The sequence below is a fragment of the Heterocephalus glaber genome, unplaced genomic scaffold (assembly GCF_053883595.1).
Source record: "Heterocephalus glaber isolate CG9 unplaced genomic scaffold, H.glaber_assembly_v1.0 deba00001509, whole genome shotgun sequence".
NCBI classification, from domain to species: Eukaryota; Metazoa; Chordata; class Mammalia; order Rodentia; family Bathyergidae; genus Heterocephalus; species Heterocephalus glaber.
In genome coordinates, this window is record NW_028258325.1 from 35,690,884 (window position 1) to 35,698,546 (window position 7,663).

At 40.9% G+C, this 7,663-nt stretch overlaps 1 pseudogene across 1 annotated transcript in view; it reads right to left on the reverse strand.

Annotated features, from left to right (window-relative positions):
- Positions 1-1,969: 1,969 nt before the first annotated feature.
- Positions 1,970-7,663, reverse strand: part of LOC106009801 (KN motif and ankyrin repeat domain-containing protein 1-like) — a 40,292-nt pseudogene continuing 34,598 nt past the window's right edge. The window contains exon 2 of the transcript XR_015441346.1: positions 1,970-7,603. The product of XR_015441346.1 is annotated as a KN motif and ankyrin repeat domain-containing protein 1-like (transcript). The remainder of the gene's footprint in view (positions 7,604-7,663) is intronic.

Below are 7,663 nucleotides of genomic sequence, written 5' to 3' on the forward strand. Positions count from 1 at the left end.
GTGGATATCTCAGATCTCCTCACTTTAATGAGGCAGCATATGAAATTTTTAGCTGTGCCCAGAGAAGCACATCTATAGTCTTCATCCATGTTGTGGACCCTAAGTCTATTTTCTGAATAGGAGGAAGAGGTATGGAGCAGGCTTATGGTAAACCTTGTTAAATTTTACCTGCTGCAAACTCATCAGTATCCATGCAGATCTGGTCACCATAGCATGGAGTGGGGTATGAGAAGTGATGTCATGAGGACCTGAAATGGCATGTGAGAGGTGTCTGATTCTATCTCTGCAGACTGTAACTATTATGTTCATTTCACCTGTACTGCTTATCTTTCTTAGAGTTCATTTTTTTGACACACATTTGGCATTAAAATGTGCAGGATCGTCATGAATGGAAGGATGTTGTTCTCTTCCTCTCTTTTCACCTCCTTATTTGGTAGTTTTCAGTACCTATACCCATCTAGAACCAGATCTTAAATGGTGACTAAAGATGTCTGTTTCGTGGTGATACTGAGCATGTATTAGATCCCATTACAAAACAAGGAATAGCTTGGCTCAGGTTCTATTTTGAAGAACCTCTGTTTGTATCTTGACCATCTCATACAAATTGTATTTCTAGGCAGCCAATGAGCTTACTTGCTCTGTACCTTTCATGACCTGATGAGTGCTAGCTTAGTTCCATTTTAATCAGTGAGTCCACTGGAGTAAGAACTTTGTGGCTTCATTCTTGCTTACTGTTTTATTTCTGTTCCATTTCTGGTCCTTAACACAGTATATCACATTTTGATTTTTTTAAAAATTTACACCTTTTCATTTTTTTAGCACTCATTGCTAGATTCTTTGAACATTAGGTTAGGGCATATCAAAACTTAAAGGTGCAATGCCATCTTGACTGGACATCTCTCAGAAAAATAATTTTGAACAGGTACTTTTACCCCCAGCCAAATTATTAATCAAGTGCAGAACAGATATTTTCGGTATGAGGAAAGATTTAAGAGCGTTTACCTATCTTGCATCATTTTAGAGAAAAATTAATCTATGCTTTAGAAGGACAGAAAATTAAAAATCAGAAGATAAGATTTGGAATTCAGAAATACTAGATTCAACTCAGGAGAGCAGCAAGGGAAGATAACAGAACAAAAGTGTTCAGCAGACCCAGAGGGCAATTAGTCCAGATTGGATAAATTGATTAAATGTTAGCAAAAAGAAAGTAAGTCTTCAGGCACATAGAAGACTACCTAGATGTAAGCAACAGATCAAGGGAATAGAGATTAAATTGCAAATACCAGGTAATACTACATCAGTCAAAAACAAAGTCATGATTCAATATGAGGCAAATGAACGTTCATCCTCTTTTGAGATGATAGTTCTTTAGCCCTTTATTTTCTTTCAGGCTATTGACATTATGAATACATTTCAATTATTATTATTATTATTATTTTTTGTTTTTGTTTTTTTGGTACCGGGGATCAAACTTGGGTCCTTGCGCTTGCGCAGCAGGCGGCGAAACCACTGAGCTAAATCCCTGGCCCAAGTTCAATTATTTTATAGAAGAAAATTTGGGTTTCTCTGATGTTTTATCACAGTTATTTTGGATTATGCATTTTGGTTAGGACATTACATGATGTTACATCCTTCTGGGAATTTCATATCTGAAGACTGAAGATGTGGTGTTTATTTTCTCTCTATTAATGATATTAACCTTGATAATTTCATTATGGTGTTGTCTAATTCCTATACTATATGGTCACTATAACCATTGTAATTAATAAATAATTTGTTGAGAGATACCTTGAAGATGTGTAAATATATTGTTTCTCATTAAACATCTCATCAAACATCTATACTCAAGATTAAGTATACATTAATTATTTTTCCCTGAATCAATTTTTAAAATTATTCTTACAAAATGATGATTTAAAAATATAGAAATTAATTTTTACTTTTCTTGTTTATTATTTCATTTATCCACCTATTTATTTTCAATATATAGACCTATGGATTCTTATTCACTGGGTTATAATCTACCATTGCCCCTTTTTATTTTAATGTTCCAAGTGCTCCAAATGGGTTGCTTGGGTCCTTTTGAAACCAGCTCTGGTTTCTTTTTGACATGCCTCCCCCATCAATTTTCTGAACACTCTTTTACTCTGGGGCACATGGTGTTACATGCTCACCTTGCATGTTTCTTGCCTGGTCCAGGAATCAGACATTTCTCTTTGGTGTGGAATAGTATTAGGAAGCACAAATCTTGGTGATAGGCTTGTTCATTGCTGCTGGTATGTCATTTCTGTAGGTCCTTTCAGTGGACAAACCTAATCATAATGATGGAGGGAGCTTTGTTGTAATTTTGCACTTATTTTTCCACTTTAGTTCATTTGAGGCTCAGGCTACTTTTCCCCTCCCCATATGCAAAAGCCATGGAACATGTGTGGTTTTATTTTGGCTCCTTAGTGATCTTTTTTTTTCTTCTGGTAATGCAGATTGTACACAGGGCCTTTGCAGTGAACTTCATTCCCAGTCATTTTTTTATTTTTTGTTTTGAGACAGGGTCTCACAAAGACACTAAGTTGCCCAGGCTGGGCTTAAACTTGCAATCCTCTTGTCTCAGTCTCCCAGAGTCCTGGGATTATAGGCATGCACTACCACCCCGGTTTGATCTTCTGTTGATTTGGGAGGATGGGTGGTATGATTCAGATTCAGAAAGCCACCATTATTCTAGCACTGACCAGAACCTCTGGTGTCTACCTATCCAGGTCTCTCTCCAAGATAACTACAATTTAAATGGAGATTTTAAAAGAGTTAATGTACATATTGATGATGTTTGATAATAGAAATTTATCTTCCTTCTACAGTGTTTCACCCTTATAGTCTGTGATTACTTTAAAGTCAAAGAAAGCAATATGAGCAAACAAAAGCAAAAATTTCTCCCTCAAAAAGAAAGCTGTTAGGAGGATGTCTACGGTAATTTGCTTTATTCATTGCTTTCAGAGGCTGCTGATGTTTTCCCAATATATTTAATAGTATGTATACAGTACATACATACATATGTACACACATAATATCTAAAAGTACAGTGTTTGGCATTTATGAAAGGCTAGTCTGATTTTGTTGCTGAAAGCAGAAATATATGAGAGAGAAAAAACTGTGCTCCATTTTCTCCAGTATTGATAGCTCAAATGAGAGCTTAGTGTTTCATTCCAAGGAAATTGTGGCTTTCATTAATCTCTCACTCGCAGCTGATGAATGAAAACTGTTTTGTCATATGAGGCAGACTGCTCCTGCAGAGCAATTAATCCCAGATGAAAGGCTAGAAAATCTGCCAATGAAAATGTGGTTTATCTGCAGCTCAGCTGAGACTCAGCAGCCCAGGCTGGACTGCCAGTGACTCATGACTTGATAATTACTCTCTCTTGCACAGGGAGAGTGACAAATTGAGCCACTGACACTTATTTTAATTAAATAATGTCAGAAGCAGGTAGCTAGTTGGGATTAAAGTACACAGGGCTTCTCAGACAAGAGTTTCCTAGGATGATTGAATTTCACTATGAAGGAAGCCACCCTGGCAGAAAGGCTACTTTAGTATTTCCAGGTGGAATAAGATCAGCTGGAATTAAGCACAAACCATAGTTCTGTAATAGGGAAATAAGATGAGAATTAGAGAATTCAAATGATAGGAAGGAAGTCCATTAAATGTTACCTTAATATTTAGTTTTTCAATATTGTGAGATCTGATACAAATCAGGTTACTGGTGAATAGGCATTTTAAAATTCCAGCACAGCCAGCATTTAATTGTATATGAGCATAGAGTGGGTTAGATTCAGCTTTATATGCACGTTATTTCTCCAAAACTTACCCTGGCAGATACTTGCCACATCAGCCTCATCTTTGTTACAGGTCAAAACTAAGATCACATTCATATATATCTTGAGCTTTGTTCCCAACAACTATGCACTGATTTTAGCTCTAGGAAAGTTCATTTTTCCCCCTGCACACTAAAATTGTCACAAAAGAAACAAGGCCTTGCATTTCAGCAAGGCTGCTCAAGACCAGCAAGATCATTGTTATTTGCAGGTTTGTTAGAAAGATAGAACTTTTGGCCATGCTCAGACCTACTGAGTCAGAACGTGCATTTAACAAGACACTCAGGTGAGACCTTTGCACTGCTTAAATGATCAAAACCTTACCACTTATGTTAACTTATTTTGTGCTGCTACAACAAAACACCTGAGACTGGTTAGTTTATAAAGAAAATAAAATTACTTTCACAGTTCTGGAGGCTGAGCAGTCCAAGCTCAAGAGGGGAGCTAGGTGTCTGGAAAGGCCCATTTTCACCTCTGAGATGGTGCCCTGAATGCTGGATCCTTCACCAGGAAGGAATAGTGTCCCTCACGTGACAGAAGAGTGGATGTGGGAAACCACTCCTGGAATGATGAGCCCTCATAACCTGAAAACTCACATTAGGCCCCACTCAATCTCCCAGGACTGTTGCATTGATGATTTAGTTTCATGTGTGCTAGATGGCACCAACATTCAAAGCACAGCATTCGCCTTCATGGTGTTCCTTATATTTTTCCACAATTTGCTTCTTCAGCAGCACTGGATGAAAAAGTTTATTTAAAAAAATTTTTTTAAAGAGCTTAATGAAATTTTATTTTGAAAATAATGGCAAGAGCCTAAGGCACTTCAAACATTTAAATACATACAAGACCAAGGTAAATGTGGCATGGTATAAAGAAACCCACAAATACACGGAGAACTACACTAAGTTTTTCTGGAGGCAAATACAGAGCCAAATCCTCTAAGACAATTCAGGCTTTATCAATAGATACAGATAGGTCTGTGCAATTGTTAAAACAGTGGTAATGTTACATGTAGTTATTCATGTCTTTAATTACTTGGAATATAAAAGTTTAAAATACTGTGTCAATTTCATATAGATGCCTTTTATATAAAAAGTCATATAATACACCCACCTAGATAAAACCAACTGGAAATATTTCCTTTAAGTTTTATACTGTTTGAGAGTTCCATCTTCTATTTTTAACCAGAAACAATCGGCCTGGCCTGAGTTGCTTATGATCAAGTCATCTCAACTTCCTCACTTTAAAAAGACATATCTTTGTTGCAGGAGGAAGGGGAGAAGGGAGAGAAGTTGCTTGTTACCTTTTCTAAAGTTACCTTTTCTACCACTGTCTGTAATAAAGCAGAGACTCACAGCTACAGAGAGAAGAGGGCCAGAGTAGGGAGTGCACCCAGGATAGCATCTCCTGCTGGAACTGCTTCTGCTTCTATGTGCTGGTGGGAGCAGGCACAGTAGGTTTACATTCAGTATCTGCCACTGCAACAGGAACAGTTAGCAACTTAGTGGTGGCATATCAAAGAAGGGCTACTTTGCACAAATTAATAAAATGAACCTCTGTGGGTGGGACCAGGAGACATCTTCCTTCCTAGCCTAGGAGTGCTCAGAGACTGGGCTTTGGCGAAGTTGACGTGGGCATACAGAAGAACGGCAATGTCCTTGTGTCCTGCTTCCAGGGCTATGGAGAGGGCAGTGCTGCTGTCATTGTCCTCCAGGTGGCTGTTGTAGCCTGGCTAGGCCAGCAGCAGCTTGATGATCTCTGCATGCCCATGCTCACTGTCACACATCAGGGCAGTGGAGCCCTTCTCTCCCTGGATGTTGATGTCAGCCCCACAGGCCAGCAGGCCCTTCAACATGTCTGTCCACCCATGGCTGACTGCCAGAATGAGGGCCATCTGCCCCACCTGGCTGGCTTTGGTGTTCATATCCCCACAGCCGAAAAGTTCTTCTACAATCCACATGTCCTTCTCTGCTTCCACGGCCTTGAGGGCTGTCAGCATGATAGGGGTGTACCCTGCCTTGTTCTGATGATCCACATTACACACATCTGCATCCAGGAGCAGCTTGATGATCCCAAAGTTGGAGTGGGCCATGCTGTAATGGAGGGCTGTGTTGCCCTTGGCATTGGCCATGTTGATGATATAGCAGAGCACATCAGGGGAGACGGCCTCAAAGGCAGCTGTGTAGTCCCCCACCATGGCTGGCACAGCTGACTTCTGACTGAACACGAGGAACCACTCATGCTGGAGGGTGTTCAGATAGAACATCATGTATTTGCTGGTCAAAGATTTGGGATCATTAATATTATTTTTCAGTAAGTTGCATGCAGACAACATCTTTTTACTTAATTCATGCCTCTCTGATTTCCACCTTCTCAGGTTGACATGCTTGAACCTGCATTTCATGGTCCACCCTGGCAGACTTGAAACCTTCAATATTAACTGCATGGTGCCCTTCCACCATTCCCCAGTGTCTTCATTCTCCTCTTCCTCCTCCTTTTCTTCAGGAGGATACTCAATGACATCACACTCGTCATCTGACTTGGAAGAAGAGCTTTCATCTGAGCTGGAATCATCACTTGAAGTTGTTTCATACCCTCCATTAATGCCAACGAACTGAAGATTCTTTTTTGTATCATTTGAATCTTTATTCCCACCTTACTTTTTCTTCATAATGGACTTTGGTGTACTTTCATTATTTGTACACATGTAGAGGCCAGAAGCCACCTGGTCATCTGTCAGGTTCACCAGGGCTAGTGTTCTCTCCTGAGAGGGCAAGGTCTCCTGGCTGCTCACAGGCTTCCCTTCTTCAGTGCCCACCTTGAGCTCAGGGTGGAACACCTGAGTGCTTAGCAGCCCTCCACACTTATGGGTATATTCCAAATTATTTCCTGCTATTCTACCCAGACTGGTTTTCTGGAAGTCAGCATTCTTGAGCTCCTCAGTGCTTGCAGACTTCATGACAGAATTGATGGAGGTTAGGGTGCTAATGAGCTGTGAGTTGAGGGAGCCAATCCATGAGTGAGGCTCCTCAAAAGCTTCTGTTAGTTCACTGTAGTTCTCAGCCAGCAGCGTTTGCTGCTCCACCAGTAGTTTCTGTTCACGTTCAATGTAGTGATACAAGCTGGTCACCATACCCAAGGGAGCCTAGGGCTGGGGGTCCTCCAGGAGCTCCCCTACAGGCTCATCCCCAACACCCATGCTCTGCCTGCTGCCTGTCAGCCCCATGGTCAACTGTGGGGGCCTACAAGCTATGGTCCTCATTTTGAGACCAACCAGATAGTTGTCATGAATATTTATCTGCCCCATGGCCAACTCTTTGGTCTTCACAGCAGATGGCCTGTCAAACCCAAAATTGCCGGAAACCAGGGTCCCAACACCAACTGACTGCATCTTGGTAGAGGAGCTGACATCCTTGACTCGGCCTTCTCCTATGGCCACAGTCTGGATCTCCACTGTCTGTGTGCTGGTCTGCTTGTCCAAAGTGCTTAAGGAAGTATTGGTGCAGGAATCCACCAACATGGTCATCTTCGTGTTAGTGGACTGGCTCACCTGTTCCAAAGCTGTACTGGTGTGCTGGTTTGTGGTAGCAGGTGCTGCCACGATGGCCGCTTCCATGTGGGCAACAGCCTCTGCGTTCACACTCTGAGAGGTGTACTCTTTGGGAGAGCAGACTGTCACATAGACAAAACAGTCTCCATAGCAGATAGACCACATGTCTTTTATATTTTATTTATTTATTTACTTTTGGTACCAGGGATCGAACTCGGGTCCTTGCTCTTGCGCATCAGGCGGTGAAACCAC